The sequence below is a fragment of the Cygnus olor genome, assembly GCF_009769625.2.
Source record: "Cygnus olor isolate bCygOlo1 chromosome W unlocalized genomic scaffold, bCygOlo1.pri.v2 SUPER_W1, whole genome shotgun sequence".
Classification (NCBI taxonomy): Eukaryota; Metazoa; Chordata; class Aves; order Anseriformes; family Anatidae; genus Cygnus; species Cygnus olor.
In genome coordinates this window covers 1,272,981-1,299,763 of record NW_024429070.1, presented here as the reverse complement: position 1 = coordinate 1,299,763, position 26,783 = coordinate 1,272,981, and the positions used below count along the sequence as shown (strand labels likewise).

At 46.9% G+C, this 26,783-nt stretch overlaps 1 long non-coding RNA gene across 1 annotated transcript; it reads right to left on the bottom strand.

Moving 5' to 3' along the window:
- Nucleotides 1-5,431: 5,431 nt before the first annotated feature.
- On the bottom strand, nucleotides 5,432-25,383 carry LOC121062907. The gene is made up of 3 exons (XR_005815729.1): nucleotides 24,930-25,383; nucleotides 16,354-16,356; nucleotides 5,432-5,442 (listed from the first exon to the last, which is right to left on the bottom strand). It is a non-coding gene; the product is annotated as an uncharacterized LOC121062907 (long non-coding RNA).
- Between the last annotated feature and the right edge of the window lie 1,400 nt (nucleotides 25,384-26,783).

Here is a 26,783-nt window from a genome sequence, read left to right as displayed (position 1 = left end):
GATGTATAATTGCATTGTACCAAGAAAAGACTGCCTGGGGAAATGAGGCCTGCAAGTCTCTCTCTTTGCTGTTCCCTTCCTTGCGTGATAGCAATATCAGGGTTCCCCCTGCATTCTCTACAGCTATAGGTAACCATACAGCTTGCCTCTCACGGCAGGGTGTGAGTGCTACCCGGCATCTGGGAGAATTTGCCTTGTGCACTGGGACCCTGAATGTTACCAAGGACTTGATGGGAAACTGCTCAAGACTTGAGATCCCCAGGGCAGATCTCTGGTGGTACTGTGGAGGGAAGATCTTACGGTCCACCCTACCATCTAACTGGGGAGGCACTTGTGCACTTGTTCAATTAGCTATACCCTTCACCCTGGCATTTGAAAGAGAAACATCACAAATACCCAGAAGAAGTAGAAGAAGCTTAGGAGTATCATTCCATGATAGAGTATACATAGATTCTATTGGGGTGCCTAGAGGAGTTCCTGATGAACATAAAGCCAGGAATCAAATTGCTGCAGGGTTTGAGTCACTGTTCTGGTGGGTAACAATTAATAAAAATGTGGATTGGATTAATTATATCTATTATAATCAGCAGAGATTCATAAACTATACAAGAGATGCAATAAGAGGAATCGCTGAACAACTAGATGCCACCAGCAAAATGGCTTGGGAAAACAGAATAGCATTAGATATGATTCTTGTGGAGAAAGGTGGTGTGTGCGTGATGCTGGGCAACCGTTGTTGTACTTTTATCCCTAACAATACTGCCCCGGATGGCACAGTAACTAGAGCATTGCAAGGGCTTACCACCCTTGCCAATGAATTGGCAGAAAACTCAGGAGCAGACACTTCCATCGCAGGATGGTTGGAATCTTGTTTTGGTAAATGGAAAGGGATGGTAGTGTCCATATTTACATCCTTGATCGTAGTAGCAGGAGTTTTGACAGCCATCGGTTGTTGCATTATCCCCTGTGTAAGGGGACTTGTCCAGCGGTTAATTGAAACTGCACTTTTGAAACAAATGACCATGGATCCACCACCCTACTCAGATAAGATGATGATATTAGAGGAAATGGAAAGCAAAGAAAGTGAAGAAGAGGAAGACATCTACCAAATTACACCTTAGAGAAAAATTTTGCAAAAATCAACAAATTATAAAAAGAGAAAAGGGGGGAATTGTGGGAATAGAAATGTTGTTTTTGCAGTATTACATTGTTTAAGAAGGAAGGAATGTGGTATTGAGATATGCTTACAGTGATAAGAAAGCTCAGCAGGTGACCTCGTAAATGCAGACAACCAGACTCCTTAGAGCAATCAGGTGAAAATCACTATGTTAAGTCAAGCCAGATAAGGGGAGAAAACATTACCGCCTCAAAAACAGGCCGGCAACTGAAGGCCAGGCATTGTCTGTGAAGCATCAGATAGATTGTGAACCTGGATTACCCACTCAGTGGGGAAACGGGAGGGTCCTGTCATCAAAAAGTATAGAAACTGTGTTTTGGAACTAGTAGGGGCGCTCTCCTGCTTGTGGGACGCCCGCCATTGCAATCGCGAATAAATTACTACTTCACTGAGATCCTCGCCTGAGCCTAAGTTATTGGCTACGGAGTGTTTCTCACACATACCAACCCCTTCTTTTCTCTCCAGACAGTCTCTAGAGTGCCTGGAAGAGCATATTAGCTCAATGACTTGTAATGTGATTAATCCTTGGATTAGTCAAAATATGATGCAAACAGATCCTGACCCAGTGCTGAATGCTGTTCTTGTCTGTGCATGCAGTGTTAGGTACCTTACAACTGTCTCAAATTGATCAGAACATCTGGATTTTGTAACCTCATTTTTAGAATCATAGAATATCCCGAGTTGGAAGAAACAAGGATCATTGAGTCCATCTCCTGGGTCCCCAAAGGACCACCCAAAAAATTAGATCATGTGTCTGAGAGCATTGTCCAAATGCTTCTTGAACTCCGGCAGGCTCAGTGCTGACCACTTCCCTGGGGAGCCTGTTCCAGTGCTCAACCACCCTCTCGATGAACCTTTTCCTGATATCCAACCTGAACTGCCCCTGTTGCAGCTTCATGCCATTTCCTTGGGTCCTATTGCTGGTCACCAGAGAGAAATCAGTGCCTGCCCCTCCAGTCCCCCTCGTGAGGAATCTGTAGACCTCAATGAGGTCTCCCCTCAGTCTTTTCTTCTCCAGGCTGAACAAACCAAGTGACTTCGACCACTGCTTTTATAACTGCCCCTCTCTAATTACATCCTGTGAAGTTCTGAGGACATGTAACAAGAAGCCACACAGTTACTGTTCCTTGCAGCTATCAGCCAACATCACCTGCTTCTCTGGTATCATCATGCAAGCATGCATTGTCACACTCCCCTCTGGAATCTCAGCTTGCAGGTTGAGATTCTCACTATCACTCAGCCTGATGAGAGTGTTGACTCTTGGTGCCAGAGCTGTGTTTGGGAGCACATAAAAGCACTGGAGTCCCCTATGTCTTGGCAGGACTTCAAGGACTATCCCAACAAAGAGATCTTGACAGCATAGTTATAAACTCCACAGGTCCCCCAAGGGTTCAAACGCCATGATATTTATGCTACAGGTATTTATGCCAAGATACTGTGAGGTAAGCAGAGTTGTTGAGTATTTCTGCTAAAACAGCCAGCACTGAAATTAGTTCCCGAAATCAGGTGTTGACAGCAGATTTCAGACTCAGCCTGTTGAAGTAAATAGGACAATTGACACCTTTGATCACTAACTTTTAAATTCATTTGTGGGGAAAAGCCCTTAACTTCAGAAACTTCAGAAGACAACTTTGCATTATTCAACTGTGATCTTCAGTATCTTATCCTGAGAATTGCAAAGAATAAAATTCTAACATAACATTTAAAAAAACATTGGATCATGGAGGGCATAATTCTATAACCCTTAAGATCATTCCATAAGCAATAGAACAGAATACACAAATCCTGCTAATAATTTTTAACTCTGTTTTTCTAGCCTAAAGACCTGATTTTCTTTCTGAACAAAATCATTTTAATTTAGAACAATTCCATTCATTTTAAACAAGTTATAATGAAAATACAGCCAATGTTGGTAATATGAGAATTTCAACCATGGGAAGTCAAACCCCAAACCATCTTGAAATTATTCAGTCTTATGTAAAATATCTGAAGTGCTCCCATCGAACAGTCAGCAGCAATTCATAAGATTCTTAGGAAAAATACTCTCCTAATGAATGTAAGAAAAATGAGATCAAAGGGTAATATTTTTGTAAGGTAGAAGTAGCTGAAAACGGACATCCTAAGAAATTCCATAATAAAATAATACTGCTCTTTTTTTCTCCTAGTTTTTGTCTCTATTTCTAATGAGAGATGAGAAAACAGCACTCTAGGTTAAACTCAGACCTGTTGTCATTCTCATTCACCCCTCCATCCCCACTCTGGGTGTGCCTCTGACTTGCTCTTTTATCTGCTTTATTTCAGGGTCTACCTTTCCACTCTTCTCATACTGACTTTTCTATATTGCTTCTCCCACCTCATGTAGCCTTCTGTCTTTAAGAGGGAACGTCTCTAGCATTTGAAAGCCGCACAAACAGATCCTCGTTGTTAGGGAAACATGCTCAGGAAAGGAGATTTGGGGAAAATAAACCGCACTAATGAGATGAGGCCTGGCCGAACAAGGATTTTGCAAGCCCCGGCCGGGACTGCGGGCCAGCGGCACCCTCTGGCGGCTACCGCAGCGCCGGCGGGGCACAGCCCGGTCGCATTCCTTGCCTCGGCGCCGTGAGCTGGCTTTACATGCACTATAACTGCCTGAAAACACATCATGCGAATGGGAACCCCAACCTCAAAATGCTTCTGCTCGGTTATTTGAGGGCTGAGAACCTTACGATGGTTTTGGTCCCTCTGTTAGAGAGGAACACTCCACGTCCATCTGCCCCCGGATGGGCACAAAGTTGCTTACGCATCTCTTTTTCCTTCTTCAGCATAATGATTTTTGGTTGTCAAACTCATTTTAGATTAAGTCCAGTGCTTATCCTGTGTTATAAAAGTGGCTTGAAAAAAATGTTGGTTGTGTTAGTGGCCAAATGCCTGACATCAGAATTTAAAGCACAAAAACATTTACACGATGTTAGCCTACTATTTCGGCTGATACTATTTTAAACCTGCAGATCTCTATTTATTGACTGAGTATTCTTGCCATAGCGCACATGTAGATTTTTACAAAGAGAAGTGCTGAGAGCCTTTGATCAAGTATTAAATAACACCTCAGGAATGTGTTGGAACTCTGAAGAAGCTCTTGGTTATGTGATCATGTTAAATACTTGCTGATTTCTGGAAGACTTTTCACAAGGTTTCTCATAGAAGTGCCCCAAAAAATATCTAATCTGTGACAGAATAAAATGCAAGGTTCTTCATGGATTAATAACTGGTTACAGGTAGAAATAAAGAGTAGGAATAAAAGTGTTTTTTTTTTTAATTTAGGGAAGTCACCAATGGAGTTCTCTGGGGATCTGTCCTAGGGCCTCTACTTTTTGACGTATTCATAAATGATGTAGAAAAAGGGAGTGAGAAGGGGATGACAAAGTCTGCTTGTGATAATAAATTACAATATAAATAAATAAATAAATTACAAAGTCCTAGTTTCAGCTGAGATAGAGTTAATTTTCTTCATAGTGTCTGGTATGTTGCTGTGTTTTGGATTTAGGAGAAAAAAATAATGCTGATAACACACTGATGTTACACACACATTTGCTGCTGAGCACTTCTTAGAGCCAAGGACTTTTCAGCTTCTCATACTGCCCTGTCAGCAAGAAGGCTGGGGGTCCCCAAGAAGCTGGGAGGGGACACAACCAGGATAGCTGACCCAAACTGGCCAAAGGGATATTCCATACCATGTGATGTCATGCTGAACAATAAATAATATGGGAGGATTTGGCTGGGGGTGGGGCGCTGCTCAGGGACTGTCTGGACATCAGTTGGCGGGTGGTGAACAATTACATTGTGAATCACTTGTTTTGTGTGCATGTATATATTCTTCTTATTATCATTATTATTATTTACTCTTCCTTTTCTGTTCTATTAAACTGTCTTTATCTCAAACCATGACTTTTACTTTTTTTTTTTTCCTTCCTGATTCTCTCCCCCATCCCACTTGGGGAAGGGGGTGGGTGAGCAAATGGCTGTGTGGTACTTAGCTGCCTGCCAGGTTAAACTACAACAGTCCCTCTCCATCTTTCCAGGTCATTACTGCCAGTGAGTTGGCATGTGATAATGGTGCACTCCGTACAAACTTCCACCACATGGATTGTGTGCACTTGACTTCATCTGGATCTTTGGATATCTGTTCATTGTCCAGATCATCGTAAATCACCTCCAGCACAGCTAATTCTCTCGGGTACTCTCTCCATGGTGGTCCACTTGCCTGGGTGACATATAACACCTTTCTTAAAGGTATGCCTTTCTTTCATGCTTGATATGAGTTGCCTCCAGAGCCTGAGGTCTTCTGTCCCTTTTCCAATAGCTTTGTCAATGCCACTTTCTCTAGAGAGTGATCCCAGCTGCTTGGCTTCCTAGCCCTCTAATTCCAGGCTGCTGGCCCTGCAGCCAGGTGAGAATGTGCTCACCTGCATGACTGTGAATTGCCTGGAGGCACTGTACATCCTTGGCAGAGACTACCTCAGAAGAGGGTACTTCAAGGACCCAAAAGGGTACTGGTAGGCTTTTGGCATAGCTGCCTTGAGCACAGAGATGATTAAGCAGCTGTCTACCCTTCCTGGTCTCTCAGAAGACCCTTCTGTTGCGGAGGGTCGAAGAATAGCAGGTGCCAATTGCAACAGTGCACCGACGGCAATATCGCACCAACCGAGACTCCCTGATTCCCATCCATGAGTTGGTTCATCATCTGAAGAGCCAAGAAGTGATCAGCAAGACTCACTCACCTTTTAATAGTCCCACATGGCCAGTACAAAAGTCTACAGGAGAGTGGAGGCTAACAGTGAACTATCGTGGCCTGAATGAAGTCATGCCACTGCTGAGTGCCGCGGTACCGGACATGCTAGAACTTCAATACAAACTGGAATCAAAGGTATGCCACATTTAATATCGCTAATGCATTTTTCTCCATCCCTCTGGCAGCAGCATGCAGGCCACAGTTTACTTTCACTTGGAGATGTGTCCAGTACATAGCAGCAGAAGTTTTTGAGAAAGGGAAGAAAATAATCCAAATTCTCCTGAAAGGTTTTTTTTTTTTTTTTTTTTTTTTGCCATTCAACAGAGTAAGGTCAAGGGACCTGCACAGGAAATCCAGTTCTTGGGAGTAAAATGGCAGGATGAACATTGTTACATCTCAACGGATGTATTCAACAAAATAACTGCTATGTCTCTGCCAACTAGCAAGAAGGAAACACAAGCTTTCCTAGGCCTTATGGGATTCTTCCAAGCTATAGTCAGCTTGTGAGTTCTCTATATCGAGTGACTCAGAAGAGGAACTATTTTGAGTACTGTCCAGAGGCGGATGAGGAACGAGTTGAGAGTCTGTGGGTGAGAATTAAGGGGCAGGCTGGCATGGGGGATACTGTTGTGGGTGTCTATTACAGGTCACCAGATCAGGATGAGGAAGTTGACGAGGCCTTCTACAGGCAGCTGATAGCAGCCTCGCGATCACAGGCCCTGGTTATTGTGGGGGATTTTAACTACCCTGACATTTGCTGGAAGGCCTACTCAGTCAGCCATCCGCAGTCCAGGAGGTTCCTTCAGTGTATTGATGATAACTTCCTGATGCAAATGGTGGATGTGCCAACTAGGAGAGGATTGCTGCTGGATTTTGTCCTCACTAACAAGGAGGGTCTGGCTGAAGCAGTGAAGGTTGAGGGCAGCCTTGGTTGCAGCGACCATGAGATGGCGGAGTTTAGGATCTCATGTGTCAGGAACAGAGTACCGAGAAGAATTGGAACCCTGGACTTCAGTAGGGCCAACTTTGGCCTTTTCAAGCATTTGCTAGAGGAAATCCCAAGGAAAAGGTACTTGAAGGAAAAGGGGCCCAAGATAGCTGGTTAGCGTTCAAGGACTGCTTCTTCCAAGCTCAAGCTCAGAGCATCCCAACAGGTAGGAAGTCAAGAAAGAGAGCCAGGAGACCTGCATGGTTAAACAGGGAAGTGCTGGGCAAACTCAAGTGGAAGAGGAGAGTTTACAGATCACGGAAGGAGGGGCTGGCCACGTGGGAGGAATATAAGGCTGTTGTCAGAGGATGTAGGGAGGCAACTAGGAAAGCTAAGGCCTCCTTAGAATTAAACCTTGCAAGAGGAGTCAGGGACAACAGAAAGGGCTTCTTCAAATACATTGTGGATAAAACTAACACTAGAGGTAATGTAGGCCCACTAATGAATGAGGTGGGTGCCCTGGTGACAGAAGATAAAGAGAAGGCAGAGTTACTGAATGACTTCTTTGTCTATAATGCCAGAGGCTCTCCTGAGGAGCCCCATACCCCTGAGGCCCCAGGCAAAGTTGGAATAAAGGAGGAGTTTACCTTGGTTGATGAGGGCTGGGTTAAGGACCGATTAAGCAAGCTGGACATCCACAAGTCCATGGGTCCTGATGGGATGCATCCGCGGGTCCTGAGGGAGCTGGCTGAAGTCATTGCTAGGCCACTCTCCATCATCTTTGCTAAGTCATGGGCATAGGGAGAGGTGCCTGAGGACTGGAGGAAAGCAAATGTCACTCCGGTCTTCAAAAAGGGCAAGGAAGTGGACCCGGGTAACTATAGACTAGTTAGCCTCACCTCCATCCCTGGTAAGGTGATGGAACATCTTATCCTTGGCATTGTCTTTAGACATATCAAGGATAAAAGGGTCATTAGGGGCAGTCAACAAGGCTTCACCAAGGGGAAGTCGTACTTGACCAACCTGATAGCCTTTTATGAGGATATAACTGGGTGGATAGATGATGGAAAGGCAGTGGACGTGGTGTATCTTGATTTCAGTAAAGCCTTTGACACCATCTCCCACAACATCCTCACAGCTAAACTGAGGAAGTGTGGTCTGGACAATCGGGTAGTGAGGTAGACTGTGAACTGGCTGAAGGGAAGAAGCCGGAGGGTTCTGGTTAACGGGACAAAGTCGAGTTGGAATCCTGTATCTATTGGAGTCCCTCAAGGGTCGGTACTGGGACCAGTTGTGGTGGTTTTACTCGGGTGGGCAGCCGAGCTCCACCTCAGCCGTTCTCTCAGTCCCCCTCCTCAAAGGGAAAGGGGGAGAAAGTACAATGCAAAAGGGTTGAGATAAAAAAAGGTTGAGATAAGGATGGGGAGATTAGTTTGGAGAAGAGGAGACTGAGGGGTGACCTTATTAACATTTATAAATATGTGAAGGGTGAATGTCAGGAGGATGGAGCCAGGCCAGTGACATCCAATGATAGGACAAGGGGCAATGGGTGCAAGCTGGAACGTAGGAGGTTTCACTTAAATATGAGACAAAACTTCTTCACGGTGAGGGTGACAGAACACTGGAACAAGCTGCCCAGGGGGGTTGTGGAGTCTCCTTCTCTGGAGACATTCAAAACCCGCCTGGACACATTCCTGTGTGACATGATTTAGGTGTTAATGCTCCGGCAGGGGGATTGGACTAGATGATCTTTCAAGGTCCCTTCCAATCCCTAACATTCTGTGATTCTGTGATTCTTCGAGTGGGCCCTGAGCAACAACAAGCCTTTGAACTGATTAAACAGGAAATAGCTCATGCGGTAGCCCTTGGGACTGTCTGTACAGGACCAGCTGTGCAAAACATACTTTACACTGCACATGGGGAGCATGACCTCCCCAGGAGCCTCTGGCAGAAAATCCCAGGAGAAACTCAAGGTCAACCTCTGGGATTCTGGAGCCGGGACTATCGAGGATCAAAAGCCAATTACACCCCAACTGAAAAGGAGATACTAACAGCATATGAGGAGGTTTGAGCCACCTCAGAAGTTGTTGGTAGAGAAGCACAGCTCCTCTTGGCACCATGGCTGCCTGTGTTACATTGGATGTTTGAAGGGGTGAAAGACATGGACTCCTGATGGCTCTAGAACAGAAGCCTTTATTGCCATTTTTTCTCCACTACTATACTTTACCTGTAACCCCAAGCGCTGCCCATGCGCCCGAATCGGTCATACAATTGGTTAGAGACCCTCAGACACACGCCTCAAGCCAGCCAGCAATTGGCCACTGCGCAAAGCTCATCCTTAACACTGTAGCCAAGTTAATTTATCTCGACCTTGCTCAAGTTTTTGTTTCTACCGCTTGATTCCTCATTATCTCTAATTCAGGGACATATGAAACAGCGCAAAGCCACCTGCGAATTCCTTTCCCACAATTCCCCCTTTTTTATTTTCAACCAACCAGACGCTTTCTATAGATTTTTGTATCAAGCACCGCAGACATTGCAATAAGCAAGCAACAGGGTGAAAATCACAAGCAGAATTACGATTGTAAAGTAGCGTGCCTACTAGAATCTTCATCAGTCAACAAGCCACTAAGCGCTAGGGATGTTGCTTTGCAGCGATGCTGCGTCTCACTCGCACAGCACAATCACACAATCACGCAAAGAGGCCTCTTGCACTTCTCATTCATACCACAAGAAAACATCACAAAATAATTTGTCCACGGCTTCAGGAGGTCCTTGTCTACTCCCATGGTGAGTGGCTGGGAGTGGAGGCCCCTCCAAGGAAAATGCTCGGGGTGCACCTAGGGGCATCCGTTCCACAGTCAATCCTGCAGCCGAGCAGAGCGGCTCCTGGCGCAAGGAATGATGCTATTATAGTTTTGTATAATTACACCAAAGAGATGCATTGTGATACGGAGCAAGTGTGGCGTTGACCATTTGTTTCATGGTTTGGTTTTTGCCGGTGTAATTGAACCTTACACATGCTGTTGCTGTTACACTTCCCAGGATATCTAATTCCTGTGGCTCTAGGGGCGCTTGCAGCAAGTAGACAGTCCAGTCTTTGTTATCTGCCGGGTTCCCCACCAGACATGTCGTGAATGGGTTGTTAGCACTAGCCCGGGACAGGCACATCGCTTCATGTCCTGTCATGTTGGCGAGGGTGACCCAGATGTTGCGGCGTGGTTGGATGGAGACCCAGGGCTGGCAATAACCGATGACAGCGGCGATTGTGGGGAGGAGGCCAACCATGGCCTTACCCCCCTTGCTGGTACCCATCTTGGTCCGTGACCTGTGGAGACACAAGCATACCCTCGACCCCAGGTTATTAGAGGATGGGGTCCCTCCCAAAGACCTGTATTTAATTTTTTTACCATCACTAAGGCCTGCTCTGATTGTGGCACCTGCGACAGTGCGGAATTCATACTTTTGTAATGTTTTACTATGGGCGGTACCTCTTTGTGAGGAAAGGGTAATGATAGGTGATTCATTACGTGAAGCGCCTTTCCCAACCTGTTCTGTGGTGTTTCCTGGGTGTCTCCCCCTTTTTGTTTATTTAGCAGTGCTTTCAAGGTGCGATGTGTGCGCTCAACAATGGCTTGACCCGTGGGGGAATGAGGAATGCCTGTGATGTGTCGGATACCCCAAGTTCGAAAAAAGGTTTGAAGGGAGTGACTACCATAGGCGGGGCCATTGTCGGTTTTTATTTCCTTTGGGATGCCTAGCACTGCGAAAGTGACGCGGAAGTGAGCCTGGACATGGCGGCTAGTTTCACCTGCCGCAGCTGTCGCCCAAATAGCATGAGAGAAAGTATATACCGATACATGAACATATTTCAAGCGACCAAATTCTGGAATATGCGTTACGTCGGTCTGCCATAACTGTAGGGACCGTAGACCTCTAGGGTTTACCGTTAAAGACGAGGTCGAAACATGTTGTTAACAGTCAGGACATGTTTAGACGATCAATTTGGCATCAGTGATCGATATAGTGAATTGTTTCGCCAAGACTTTGGCAGATTGATGGAAAAAGGCATGGGATAACCTTGCTTGCTCCAGCACCTTACGCACCGGGGCAGTCAGGGTCATATTAGTTAGCTGGCCAGCGCGTGCATTACCCTCTGCAAAAATACTGGGTAACATGGTGTGGCTCCGCATGTGAATAATACAATATGGGTGCACTCACAGCTCTACCAAAAATAACAGCTCCTTAAATTTTAGAAACAAGTTTTCCTTTGGGATATGTCTCAAATGTGCCCTCTCAATGCGCTGAGCGACAGCTACAGCATATTGCGAGTCCGACACAATATTCAAAGGTACTGGGTTGTTTTTGTTTTTTTTTTCCTTTTTTCTCCTTTTTTTCCTTTTTTCTTTCTTTTTTTCTTTTTTTTTTCCTTTTTTTTCTCTTTTTTTTTTTCTTTTTCTGGCTGCAAGGAGCCCATGTCCTCCTCGATCACTGCATTGATTCGTCACAAATCATGCAGTAATCTCCATTTCCCGCTTGGCGGCGGCGGCGGGCGGCGGCGAGCAGGGGCCCGCTGGGCGGCGGGCCCGGGCACAGCAGCAGGCGGAACATGGCAGCGCCCAGTGCGGGCGGGCGGGCGCTCAAACCTGAGAAACGCAGCAGCTGACGACAGGGTGAGCGGGCGGGTGCCCGGAGATGACAGCAGCGATGGCGGCGCTGATGGCCGCAATGGTATCGAGCGCAGAGTGGCCGCCATGGGTTGGGATATAAAGTCTCTGCCTCTGTTCCCAAGTCTGTCAGGTTTACTTCCTCTGGCGGTACGCGTTCACCGCTTTTTATCTCACCCGCCTCCGTAGCCTGAGTGGCCGCTGTCGGTACCCTTTTTTCCGCTTGCCATGATCTCGGTGTCTCAGTTGCTAAGCGCCAGGTCATCGTCACCTCAGCAGCTGTTGTATCTCCCCGCGAGGCAGCGTCCCTTATAGTTGTCCCAGCATTTTCCCAAGTTTTTTAATCAAACACCACTGAAACTGTCGACAGGGCCCCATTCTTTTGTAAGAACTTCAGCAATAGTTTCACTTTATACGGGTCATATTTCACTCCTCTTTTTACCAGGAGTTGAGTCAGTAGCTTAGCTATCGCCTCCTCCTTGGCCGATAGATTAGCTCCCATATTTGATGCCCCAGCCGCTCACCTGCTTCTTGAGGTGAGGTCCCAGGATTAAAGCCGCGGTCTGGCCGCCAGCTTGAGTTGTTTGGCTGGGGTCCCTTCAGATGCTTCTCTCAGTGTTGCTCTCTTCCAATCACATCGGGGTCACCATTTGAAGGGATAAAAGACATGGACTCCTGATGGCTCTTGAACAGAAGGCCTTTATTGCCATTTTTCACCACTACATATACTTTCCCCGTAACCCCATGCGCTGTCCACGCACTGGAATCAGTCATACAATTGGTTAGAGACCCTCAGACACGCGCCTCAAGCCAGCCAGTAACTGGCCGCTGCCCAAAGCTCATCTTTAACACTGCAGCCAAGTTAATTTATCTAGACCTTGCTCAAGTTTCTGTTTCTACCGCTTATTTCCACATTATCTCTAATTCAGGGAGGTGTGAAACAGCGCAAATCCACCTGCAAATTCCTTTCCCACAACTAAGCTCTACATCTAAATGTCTTTTAAAGACCTCCAGGGATGGCGACTCAACCACTTCCCTGGGCAGCCCATTCCAATGCCTAACAACCCTTTCGGTAAAGAAGTTCTTCCTAATATCCAACCAAAACCTCCCCTGTCGCAACTTTAGCCCATTCCCCCTCGTCCTGTCACCAGGCACGTGGGAGAGTAGACCAACCCCCACCTCGCTACAGCCTCCTTTCAGGTACCTATAGAGAGCGATAAGGTCGCCCCTGAACCTCCTCTTCTCCAGGCTGAACAAGCCCAGCTCCCTCAGCCGCTCCTCATAAGACTTGTTCTCCAGACCCCTCACCAGCTTCATCGCCCTTCTCTGGACTCGCTCGAGCACCTCCATGTCCTTCCTGTAGCGAGGGGCCCAAAACTGAACACAGTACTCGAGGTGCGGCCTCACCAGAGCCAAGTACAGGGGCACAATCACTTCCCTAGCCCTGCTGGCCACGCTGCTTCTTATACAAGCCAGGATGCTGTTGGCCTTCTTGGCCACCTGAGCACACTGCTGGCTCATATTCAGCCGACTATCAACCAGTACTCCCAGGTCCTTCTCTGCCAGGCAGCTTTCCAACCACTCATCTCCCAGCCTGTAGCTCTGCTTGGGGTTGTTGCTCCCCAGGTGCAGGACCCGGCACTTGGCCTTGTTGAACTTCATACAGTTGGCCTCAGCCCATCGGTCCAGCCTATCCAGATCCTCCTGCAGAGCCTTCCTACCCTCGAGCAGATCGACACACGCACCTAACTTGGTGTCGTCTGCAAACTTACTGAGGGTGCACTCGATCCCCTCATCCAGATCATCGATAAAGATATTAAAGAGGACTGGCCGTAGTACTGAGCCCTGGGGGACTCCACTAGTGACCGGCCTCCAACTGGATTTGACTCCATTCACCATGACTCTTTGGGCCCGGCTATCCAGCCAGTTTTTAACCCAACGAAGCGTACGCCAGTCCAAGCCACGAGCAGCCAGTTTCTTGAGGAGAATGCTGTGGGAAACGGTGTCAAAAGCCTTACCAAAGTCACGGTAGACCACATCCACAGCCTTCCCCTCATCCACCAAGCGCGTCACTTGGTCATAGAAGGAGATCAGGTTCGTCAAGCAGGACCTGCCTTTCATAAAACCATGCTGACTGGGCCTGATCGCCTGGTTGCCCTGCAAGTGCCACGTGACAACACTCAAGATAATCTGCTCCATGAGCTTCCCTGGCACTGAAGTCAAACTAACAGGCCTATAGTTTCCCAGGTCTACCCTCCGGCCCTTCTTATAGATGGGCGTCACATTTGCTAGCCGCCAGTCGACTGGGACCTCCCCCGATAGCCAGGACTGCCAATAAATGATGGAAAGCAGCTTGGTCAGCTCTTCTGCCAGTTCTCTCAATACCCTCGGGTGGATCCCATCCGGCCCCATCGACTTGCGTACATCCAAGTGCTGTAGGAGGTCGACAAAGATTTCCTTGTGGATAGTGAGGGCCACATTCTGCTCCCCATCCCCTTCCACCAGCTCAGGGTACCAGGTATCCAGAGAACAACTGGTCTTGCCTCTGAAGACTGAGGCAAAGAAGGCATTAAGCACCTCAGCCTTTTCCTCATCTCTTGTCACTAAGTTTCCCCCCGCATCCAGTAAAGGACGGAGATTCTCCTTAGTCCTCCTTTTCGTGTTCATGTATTTATAGAAACATTTTCTGTTATCTTTAACAGCAGTAGCCAGATTGAGCTCCAGATGAGCTTTGGCCTTTCTAATTTTATCCCTGCACAGCCTTGCAACATCCTTATAGTCCTCTTGAGTAGCCCACCCTCTTTTCCAAAGATTATAAACCCTCCTTTTTCTCCTAAGCTCGAGCCACAACTCTCTGTTCAGCCAGGCCGGTCTAGTTCCGCGCCGGCTTGTCTTTGGGCACATGGGGACAGACCGCTCCTGAGCCATTAAGATTTCCTTCTTGAAGAGTGCCCAGCCTTCCTGGACTCCTCTGCCCTTCAGAACCTCCTCCCAAGGGACTCTGCCAACCAGTGTCCTGAACAGCTCAAAGTCAGCCCTCCAGAAGTCCAAGACAGTGGTTTTACTGGTCCCCTTCCTGACTTCGCCAAGAATAGAGAACTCTACCATTTCGTGGTCACTCTGCCCAAGACAGCTCCCGACCACCACATCTCCCACCAGTCCTTCTCTGTTTGTGAACAGAAGGTCTAGCGGGGCACCTCCCCTGGTAGGCTCTCTAACCAGCTGCGTCAGGAAGCTATCTTCCACGCTCTCCAGAAACCTCCTAGACTGCTTCCTCTGAGATGTATTGTATTTCCAGGATATGTCTGGGAAGGTAAAGTCCCCCACGAGAACAAGTGCTGGCGATTTCGCAACTTCTGCCACCTGCCTGTAGAACTCCTCATCTGTCTCCTCATCCTGGTTCGGAGGTCTATAACAGACCCCCACCAGGATGCTTGCCTTGTTGGCCTTCCCGCTGATCCTAACCCATAGGGACTCAACCTTATCATTCCCAGCCTCGAGTTCCACAACATCAAAACACTCTCTAATATAGAGAGCCACACCACCACCCCTTCTGTGCTGCCTGTCCCTTCTGAAGAGCCTATAGCCAGTCATTGCAGCACTCCAGTCATGGGAGTGGTCCCACCACGTTTCCGTGATGGCAACCAAGTCATAGCTTGCCTGCTGCACGATGGCTTCCAGCCCCTCCTGTTTGTTGCCCATGCTGCGTGCATTAGTGTAGATGCATTTCAGTTGGGCCATTGTCTTCTCCCCCGGCCCTGACACTGCTGCCCCCGGCATACCTCTCAACAATCCTTATTTCATCCCCGTCCCCCTTCTTACCTAGTTTAAAGCCCTCTCAATGAGCCCTGCCAGCTCCTGGGCTAGGATCCATTTTCCCCTTAGAGATAGGTGGGACCCATATGCAGTTATCAGGCTGGGTGCCGAGTAAAGCGCCCAGTGGTCAAAAAAAAAAACAAAATTTCTGTGTTGGCACCAGCCTCTGAGCCACATATTTATCAGGTGGGCTTTCCGTGTCCTCTCTGTACCCCTCCCTGCCACTGTAGGGATGGACGAAAACACCACCTGTACTCCCGCTCCATCTATTAATCGTCCCAGTCCCCTAAAGTCCCTTTTGATAGCCTTTAGGCTTTTCTCAGAGATTTCATTGCTGCCAGCCTGGACTATCAATAGAGGATAGTAATCAGAAGGGCGAACTAGGTTGGGAAGCTTTCCAGCAGCATCCCTGACCCTGGCCCCAGGGAGGCAGCAGACTTCCCTATGGGTAGGGTCAGGCCGACAAATAGGGCTCGCTGTTCCCCTGAGAAGGGCGTCGCCTACAACGATTACACTTCTTTCTTTCTTAGTGGAGGCAGTCTTGAGGCGTGGAGTCGACTTCCTCACCCTAGGCATCCTCCTGGGTGGACTTTTGACCTCATCCTCACCCACCGGTCTCTCAAGCTCCAAGGCCTCAAACCTGTTGAGTAAGGGCACCTGAGAAGGCGAGACCGGTAGGGAGGGGGGTTGCCTGCGACGCCGAGCAGGGACCTGTTTCCATTCCTCTTCATCTCCTAGGTTCCCTCCCTCTGCTCAACAGCGCCAAGGTAGAGGGTCCACCACTGTTTGGGGTGTCTCACTCTGGTGCCTTTCCTTCAGGCCTTGCAGGGAGTTGCTCCACCAGTCTATCTCCTGCTCACACTCCCTGATAGCCCTTAACCTCTGAACCTCCTCCTTGAGCTCTGCCACCAGGCTGACCAGGTCATCCACCTGCTCACACCTCACACACATAGTGTCTCTGCCACCCTCAGATGGCAGCAACAGGCTCAGGCACTCCCTGCATCCAGAGACCTGATCTGCCGCATTTCTGAGCGGGCACTCAGTCTGGGTAACCACAGACTTTCTGGAAAGAGCTTTCTGCCCAGAGCAGACCACGGCGGTTTAGCTATAGGTAGACAGCTGGTAGATGAGTTGTTCTCCTGAGCAGGGAGGGATGCTCTGCCTTACCTGAGCGCGCCCTGCCTGCACAAACTGCTGCGCCACGCCCTGACTGACACGCAACGCCCTGTTTGCCCATCCTGTTCGCCGCGCTCCTGGTCACTCACGTTCCCTAGGGGCTGCTTTTGAACGGCAGGGGAGGGGGCGCTGCTGACTCCGCTAACGCCTTGTCAGCCTCCCTCGCGAGGGCTGCCGGGTCCTGGCGGCTGCCTTGGCTGCCTCCAGTGGCCTCGATGCTGGAAAAAAAAACCCTGCCTGTCTCGATCCCCCGCTCCGCTGCAGAACGCGTCTGCCCCGGAGCCGATCCCCTCGGTGAGTGGCTGCAGAATGGTGGCGACGCCCGATTTAAATGTCCCGCTGATTCGTGGAAGAATTCTACAGCTCAAAGCAAATTCCCAAAAAGGTTCACAGTTCCTTTATCGTCTCAGGTTTCAGGGTTTGACATATCGCTTCTTTGCGGTCCTCCCCCAAAGTCCGCTGCCTGGCACTAACCTCATAACTCAGGTAGATAACCTTCTGCTTTACCACCTGAGCCTTCTTCGATACCCGGTACCCCTGGGGTCCCAGAAAGTTTAAAAGGCTTACCGTCCAGGCCACACAGGCTTCTTTTGTCTGGGTGGCTATTAGGATGTCATCTACATATTGCAACAGTCTTCCTTCCCCGGGTGGGGCTTCCCACATCTCCAAGTTTTTCACGAGTTGTTCTCCGAATAAGGTGGGTGAATTTTTAAAGACCTGAGGCAACCTTGTCCATGTGAGCTGTGTTTTGAGCCCGCTTTTAGGGCTTTCCCATTCAAATGCAAAAATTTTCTGGCTGGCTTTGTAAGGAATGGTCCAGCAATTCGTGCCACTAAGGGATTTGAAGGGTTAACATTGAGGCCTGGGTTTAGGTGATAAGAGAACAAAGGGATTGCTTTAGAGAAAAACTGCTGACTCTGCACGGACGTGCAGTAACTTCTGACATCCGGCCAAGAGACCACCAGATAAGGAGGAAGAATATGAGCCTCCCCGTCCGAGCGGCCCCCAAGAGACTAACAGAGACTGATAAGCAGGCGGCATCTGGGGGCCTGGGGCATCTACCCTAGCAGGTCCACTAGTTGAAATAAAGCTAGGAAACGAAGACAGAGGCTTGAATTTTTTGTTGGTTACGGGAGCTTCTTTCTCTGTGTTAATAAGTCTGTAAATGTAATAGGAGCAACATAATCAGTGTTAAATAGTTTAAAAGGACGATTAGGAACTAAGACAACTACAATAATTGGAGCCACAGGGAAGGAGGAGGAACGGCCATTCTTACAACCCCTTGATTTGCGTTTTGGGGGTAAGGAACTAACCCATGAATTTTTGTATGTACCAGAATGCCCGATTCCACTCTTGGGACGGGATCTATTAGCCAACTTAGATGCGACAATAACCTTTGAGGATGGAGAATTAATAATGAAGGTACCTGAGTCCAAAGTAGGACAAATCCTAATGATCAAAGATAAACCCTTTGTTAATATTCCAAGAGAAGTAGAAAATGCAGTTATACCAGCAGTATGGGAAACAGATGTACCAGGGAAGTCGAAACTGGCACAACCGGTAAAGGTGGAATTAAAGGAAGGAGCCAAACCTGTTCGAATCAAACAATATCCACTCAAGATAGAAGCTAGGCAGGGGATAGTGAAAATTATTGACAAATTTCTCAAATATCAGATTCTGGAAGAATGTAAATCGGAATACAATACTCCAATTTTTCCAGTAAAGAAGCCGAATGGCGAGTATAGATTAGTACAAGATCTTAGAGCAATAAATGAAATAACAAAGGACATTCACCCGGTAGTAGCTAATCCTTACACATTGTTAACATCTGTGAGAGAGAAATATAAATGGTTTACCGTGATAGATTTAAAGGATGCCTTCTTTTGCATACCTCTTGATAAAGATAGTAGAAAATTATTTGCCTTCGAATGGGAAAACATATTGAAGTTTTTGGACCACATATGGTAACAACCGTTTTAGAACAAAAGGGGGGGCCACTGGTTATCACCCAGCCGGATGATGAAATACTAACTGGACAAGATGATGTAACCTTGAAAACGACTAACCTGTTAATCCAGCAGTATTTCTAGGAACTGTTCCAGAAGAAGGACCGTTGGAACACAATTGTGTGGAAATAATCGAACATACGCTAGCCGCAAAAATTCGAAGGATGTACCCCTTGAAAGGTATTCAGTGGGAATACCACACTCCGTGGCACCCACAAAGCTCAGGGAAAGTAGAAAGGATGAATCAAACAATAAAACAACAATTGGCTAAGTTAATGATCGAGACACAGCTGCCCTGGACGAAATGCTTACCATTGGCACTTTTAAACATAAGAACTAAACCACACAGTGAGACTGGATTATCATCATATGAAATGTTATATGGTATGCCTTATTCTCAAGGGATGCCCCTAGGGAACAATGTAGTTGAGGATCATAGTATCCAGAAATATATAATTACCATTGCAAGGAGATTACAGGAGCTAAGAGAAATTGGGATGATGACTCAAACACCACCTTTAGGATTTGCTATTCATAAAATACAACCAGGAGACAAGGTCTTAATAAAAACCTGGAGAGAAGAATCATTGAACCCCCGATGGGAGGGACCGTACCTTGTTTTACTTACTACTGAAACAGCTGTGAGAACAGCAGAAAGGGGTTGGACCCACGCATCCAGAATAAAAGGACCAATAACTACCGAAGCCTGGAGGGTTGAGTCCACTCCTGGGGAACTGAAACTGAGACTAAAGAGGAACTAATATCCTAGCAATGAGGTTCTGCATGAATTAAGGGCACTGGATAAAGAGGACAAGGCTGAAGGGAGGAAAGGGAGAAGGCAAGACCGGGGTAGGACCCTCCACTGCGGTGTGTATGGCCTACCGAGGGAGGCAACCCCTATGGGTATTGACCGCCGAGTGAGAGTGCCTCGACCGGACTTCTCCCGCGCTAAGATCAGGTTGTCCTGAGAAAAATAACATGAGAACCTTTTAAACCCATAATAAAATTGTGATTAGTTTTTCCAGGAGCTGGATCACCCCGAAGGGCTGAATGGTAACACAAGCTCTGAAAGCGGGCCCAACCCCATGATTGAAGGCGTTTCCCACACTCTCAAGATTGGACGGTGAAAAAGGATAAAAAATGCTATACTTCCTGGTATTGTTTTTACAGGGTCAATTGGGTCATGGGCAAGAATGGAGGAATAACTTTTTCACTTTGGGGGAGGAAGTGGCCAAGGCCTTTAACCTTAGTAACTGCTGGATTTGTGGAGGACTGGGGGGGGACTGAAAGTTGGCCCCGGGTAGCAGGCCTGGTCGAACCCAAGTGGTGGGTCAGTAATTTGAGCGAAGTTCATAATGGGACTGTCCTGGTTTCAGTTAGGACAGAGTTAATTTTCCTCCTAGTAGCTGGCAGGGTGCTATGTTTTGGATTAGAATGAGAAGAGCGCTGATAACATGCTGATGTTTTAATTGTTGTAGAGCAGTGCTTACACCAAGCCAAGGACTTTTCAGCCTCTCTCTGTCCTGCTAGCGAGCAGGCTAGGGATGCAGCAGGAGCTGGGAGGGGACAGACCCAGGACAGCTGACCCAAACTGGCCAAAGGGGTATTCCATACCATCTGACGTCATGCTGACAAATATATAGGGGTGGCTAGCCGGGGTGGAGGGGGGGCGGCTGCTCGGGGATAGGCTGGGCATCGGTCAACGGGTGGTGAGCAATTGCATTGTGCATCACTTATTTCGTACACATTATTACTATTAATACTATTATTATTATTATTATTGTTGTTATTCTTTTCCCTGTCTTAATAAACTGTCTTTATCTCAACTCACAGGCTTCACTTTCCCGTTTCTCTCCCCCATCCCGGAGAGGGAGGGGGGAGGGTGAGCGAACGGCTGTGTGGTGTTTGACTGCCAGCCGGGCTAAACCACAACAGGGACGCAACTTTGGAAAGAGGAAGGAGGCCCATGGCAGTTGCACTCGTCAGCTCGGGGTGTATACTGCTTGAACAGGACAGGAACAGTGGCGGTGGGAAAAAGCATTTGCAATTGGACTCTGTCCCCCGGATATGATTGTACCGATCCTGGATGTAGTCCTATAAGCTGTACAGCACGTAGTGGGAAATGGAACGCCACACATGTTCAGCTGAGAAATGGGACTTGGCTGAAATGCTCATATAGAGAATTTTTTGGATCCGGATGTAAAACTGTGGCAAGAGCACAAGCAGGGGGACAATTCGATGGTCAAATCTTGAGCTGTCAGCGTGATTACACCACTAAGGAACAGCATGTGGTGCGGGTCTATCGTTGGAAATGGCAGAATGAGAATGGGAGGCGAGTGTTCTTTAAACATTTCTGGTCAGCTTATAATATGACAGGCCACTAAAGAGAACTGAATTGTGACTGTAAGTGGAAACCCGATGTGGGAGCTTGGAAGTGCGCATATACGAGTACAAATGGGACAGACATTGTAACAGGACCACTCGGTAACAAGGACACTCTGTATTATCACGCCCCAAAGGGTTGAAAAGGGATGGGATGGTCCTTTTCCAAAAGGGACGTGGGCCCTAAAGGGACATTATTGGGTGTGTGGCAAACATGCTTACAAGAGGCTACCCGGAAACTGGTCGGGAATATGCTATGTGGGGTACATAAGACCCTTGTTCTTTTTATTGTCACAAACACAAGGAAATCATTTAGGAATAAGATTATATGATGACCTGAACAGAATGAAACGATCTATTGATACTTCCTTAGCCGGGGGTAGTGCCCAAAAATGGGGAAAGGATGAATGGCCTCCTGAAAGAATCATACAGCATTATGGGCCAGCTACCTGGAACCCGAATGAGTTGGTATCAGGATCCCGAGAACCTATTTATAATTTGAACCAAATAATTAGGTTGCAAGCTATCCTCGAAGTTGTAACCAATCAAGCAGCGATGACCTTGGATCTTCTGGCTGATCAATCCACTCAGATGAGGAATGCTATCTTTCAACATAGAATGGTCTTAGACTATTTACTAGCAGAAGAAGGGGGAGTGTGTGGAAAACTGAACGATTCTAATTGTTGTTTACAAATTGATGACAATGGAAAAGTGGTTAAACAGATAACAAAGGAAATTAGGAAGTTAGCCCACGTCCCAGTACAAACTTGGAAGGGTATGGATTGGGATTTCTTTTCGTGGTTGCCCAGTGGACCATGGGTTAAAAGGATGCTATTTTTATTTTTATGTGGTGTAATGACATTATTGTTTATACCTTGTATGATACCTTGCTTTACGTTGTTGGTTCTGCGAATAATAAATAGCACCCAATTTGTGATGACTTCGGGAGAGAAAAGGTGATGTGTCAATAACGATGCTTAAGAAATGGACACCCCGAGAACTGACTGATGAAATCCAATTGTTACTAACAAAGGTTGAAGAAGAGACACGAATTGATGATATTAAAAAGAGGGTGAGGAATTGTAAGGAATGGTCCAGCAATTCGTGCCACTAAGGGATTTGAAGGGTTAACATTGAGACCTGGGTTTAGGTGATAAGAGAACAAAGGGATTTCTTCAGAGAAAAACTGCTGACTCTGCACGGACGTGCAGTAACTTCTGACATCCGGCCAAGAGACCACCAGATAAGGAGGAAGAATATGAGCCTCCCTGTCCAAGCGGCCCCCAAGAGACTAACAGAGACTGATAAGCAGGCGCACCTGGGAGGACTTCGGATTCGGGAAACCAATTATAATAACCCTGCCTCTTCTAGAAGTAGTAATGAATATGTATTAGCCTAGGAGCATAAAAATCAGCCATCTTATGTAATGGGTGTGTGTCCTGGTGGAGCAGAGACTCCCGGCGCACCCAGCGCTCTTTGCTTGCCTCTGTTCATTTAATTGTAAACTTTGATTGCCGTCCTATTTGGGACTCAGTCATTTATAACAGCTTCATGGAGAGGGAGGCAAAAGAAGGCATCCTTCAGGTCTAAAACGGCAAACCAAGTTGGCTCTGGTGTTAAGCATGTTAATAAAGTATATGGGTTCGCCACCACAGGGTAAAGGTCCTCAGTTATACGGGCAAAATAGGAGTGTTAAAGTCAGATTGACACTCTTTTAATAATCCTGACTGCAGAAAATTTTCAGTTATCAGGCTAATTCCTTCTTCACTAATTTCCTTTTTAGTTTCAGTAGCCATCATCATCAAACTCAAAACTTCCACATATCTTTGATCATCTACCTCCAGAATCATCTCCCCATTTTAAAATGAAATGGTTGCTTGTAATTTTTCCAATAAATCTCTCCCTAGGAGTGACTCCGGAGAGTTGGGCATGTATAGGAACTTGTGAATGCCCCACGGTTTCCCATATTTATATTTCAATGGTTTGCAGAAATATGCTATTTCAGATTGGCCAGTTGCCCCCTTCACAATGTAATCATTCCCCACTGATACTAATGTTTTATTTAAAACTGAGTATGTTGCCCCCGTATCCACCATAAGTTCCACCTCTTTTCCCTCCTTCCCCAGCTTCATTTTTATAACCAGCAGACCTGCTGGGGTTGATTCCCCTGGTTTTCCTCAGTTGTCTTTTGCACGCATGACCACCACCTCCCTTCCCCGGTTCCCTTTTCCATTTCTTTTCTGTTCCGGGCATTTGTTTTTCCAATGCCCAAATTTCTTACATAGGGCATATTGATCCTTGCCTAGCCGGGGCTGTTGCTGTCTAGACCTCCTTTTTCCTTCTTCCCTAATAACTGCTATCAGCTTCTTCTGCATCTTTAATTGAGGAAGATAAAACTCCTCTCTCCTTCCAAATTGCCCCGTGTGCATGCACCACACCAAAGGCATATTTCAAATTTGTCCACATGTTTGCCAGTTCAAAAGCTCTTATCAAGGCGATGATTTCCACCTTTTGGGCTGATGTTTGTTACCGCATATCCTGTGAGGCGAAGTCCCTGGCGGACGAAGCTGCTGCCATCTATATACCAATCCTCCGCATCTTCTAGGGGTGTATCCTTTAAGTCTGGTCGGCTGGAGTATACCGTGTCCATAGTCTTGATGCAATCATGACTAAGGAAAGAGGCTGGGTTCACAGAATTAGTGCTGAAAAACTTTAGGAAGTCCATTATACCCACTCCTTTTCTTCTTCAGTAGCTATCATTTGCATATTGCAACAGTGTCCCCTTTTCCCGAAGGGGTCTTTCCAGCTTCAAGATCATAGGCTAGTTGTTTCCCGAATATGGTGGGGCTATTCTTGAACCCCTGTGGTAACACAGTCCAAGTAAGCTGAGTTTTCCATCCTCTATTAGGATTTTCCCATTCAAAGGCAAAGAGTTTCTGGCTTTCAGTTGCCACGAGCAGGCAAAAAAAGGCATCCTTTCAATTTAGTATCGTGAACCAAACTTGTCTGTTTTCTAATTTTGTCAAAAGGTTATTTCCATTTTTTCCTTGTTCAAAAGAAATTTTTGCATCCATTTTTCCAGCAAGTCCCTTCCTAACAAGGACCTTGGCAAATTGGGTAAGTATAAAAATTGATGAATTCCAATCATTTTTCCCAATTTAGATTTCAAGCATTGCAAATAAAAACGCCTTTTCCTGTTTCCATGACAACTCTCTCGGACCCATCATGGTCCCTCTGCCCCAGAGGACTCACACCCGTGATTTAGAGATCTCAGCCTCGGGTTGAGGCGGAACTACTAACATTCCTACATCCTCTTTCCCTGCTCATTCAACTTCAAACAGCTCTGTCAAATACTACATGCCACACAACCTTTAACACCTTCAACAACCCTTTTAACACTTCTTTTATCTTTCTCCAGCCTGTACTTTTCTAATGCCAACACCAAAGACTCAGTCAGGGGCCAATTTAATTCCATACCTTTTCCCTCCAAGATGCTGAAACAAAGTATCAGTATACAACATTTCATCCTATTTTCCTTCTCTCCGCAAAAACAACATTAATTGCAAGACACTGTTATAGTCGATTGATCCATAAAGTGGCCATTTAGCTTATATAGTGGCCACCATTGATTGCAATACTTAGTGGAAGTCCTCTTGCTTTCTGTGCCCCCCATTTCTAACAATATCCTTCCAATGTGCCAATATGCACCCAAGGAGGCTTTCTTTAAAACGTCTTTGTTTTGGATATTACCCATGTCCTTGATTTCCCATTCCCTTTTATTTATTTATATTAGTTACTGTCCCTTGTTTCAATTTCCACACAAACCTTTTTATTGCAGGTTTTTACTAGCTTTCCCTAATCTTCTTCCCAAATGTCCCAATTCTCTGGGATTAAACTCTTCTTTCCACATGCAAACTTTACTATTTCAGATTATTAATGAGCCCCGTTCCAATCATAAATCCACAGGGCTTCAGGAAAACACCAGAAGCACTCAGCCTTCTTCTACACAAAATTTACATTTCAACAAGACCGAATTTCAAGCCAAAAGCTAATTTTTCTCATGCACTTTGTTAGTAAGCCCACACAAAACAAGGAATCACTCCTACGGATCCATCAATATGGGGGTTTAAAAAGGTATTGAGGCCTAAATAAATTTGCTCTCCCCCTTCTTACCAAATTCCCAGGACTCAAGCCCGAACCACCAAAGAAGTGACTCTCTGTGTTCTACCGCTTTGATAATCAGTCAGACCCCCCCCCTCCCCCGATACTTGGGAAACTGACCAAACACCACAGCAAATATACCAAAACTTCTAAACTGTTACTTAGATAATGCTCCCACCTTCCTCCTTGTCACACTCAAAACATTTAAGAACAAAATAGGATTACAAGATGCACCACCAGGCCCGTATATTGGGCACCAGCAGTCAACACTTGGATAAAACAGCACTTCCTTTCAATCTGTCATGCGCTTTGTTCGTCTCCGGCCATTCCCCTCGCGGAGAATATGGAACCGCAGATCAGAACTTCTCACTCTCTTCGCAGCGATGCTGCGTCTCACTCACACAATGCAATCACGCAATCACAGAGTCCCCTTGCACTTCTCGCTCATACCACAAGAATATATCACTTAAAACAATAACCAAGCTTGTTTGTATGGTCTCCGGCCGTGTTCCTCGTGGAGTAACTCACTTCACAACAATACTTTGCCTCAAATACATACACTTACACAAATGCTTTCAACATGAGATACCCAGACATCCACAAATAAGACATACAATTATCAACACTCCAATTAATATCCCTCCAGCAGCTGCAAATATTACCCAAGTAACCTTGTCACAATTTTGAGAGGCCCGCTTACCCTTCTCCTGCTTCTTATACAGTCATTAGCAGGTCCGTCCTGGCTCCCAAAACTGGGATGCAGCGGTAACCTCGGATTTGCTTGATCTGTTCCCAAGATCGCTAGCAGCCGCTCTATCAGTCAGCAAATCCCCCTTGACTCTATCAGTCAGCAAATACCCCTTGAGCACTCTGTCGGTCACCAAATCTCCCTTGACCGCTCTATCGGTCTGTCTGTAAGGTACCCTCCTCCCATATGGGGACTATGCTACACGCCAGATGTCTCTGCGCGATTTACCAGCTGCCCCGGCCACGCGTACAACTTACAGGCCCTTCCTGTACTGTAAAACATACCATTTGTCCACGGCTTCAGGAGGTCTTTGTCTGCTCCTGCGGTGAGCAGCTGAGAGTGGAGGCTCCTCCGAGGAAAATACTCGGGGTGCACCTAGGGGCGTCTGCTCCGCAGTCGATCCCGCAGCCGAGCAGAGCGTCTCCTGCCTGGCTCGCCAAACTGACTTGCGGAAAACGGAATCCACAATCAGTAAGACTGTAAAGTAGGTATGTTTATTCAGTGCTGGGCAGCACAGGGGGGTAGTCCCGCCAAAGTCATGCGCACCTGATGCGGCAATTTGCCATGGTTATATGCAGCAAAGAGTTACATATGCATGAAGTTTCACAATACGCCTATACATACGCCTGTCCCCGCTTCATATTAAAATTAGTTCCAAGGAGTCATTTCCATAAACTCCTCCCATCTGCGCTTGCGCAGTGTCTCCTGGTGGTGGTCGTCGGGGGTCGTGGGGATGAAGGTTGATGACTCTTCCTCGTCACCGCTAGTTGACCTCTTGTCTTTGCGCAGACTCAGTTGCTCCTTGGCTCTTGTCCATCCGCAGGACTGGTTTCTACCAGTTTCTTAAGATAGGCTCACACTCTTATTAAGAGACTGACCTTGGTAAGGGGCCCAAGGCTTCTTGCTTTAGTTAATTTGCACAATGCACCATAGTTAGCAAAGACACTAAGT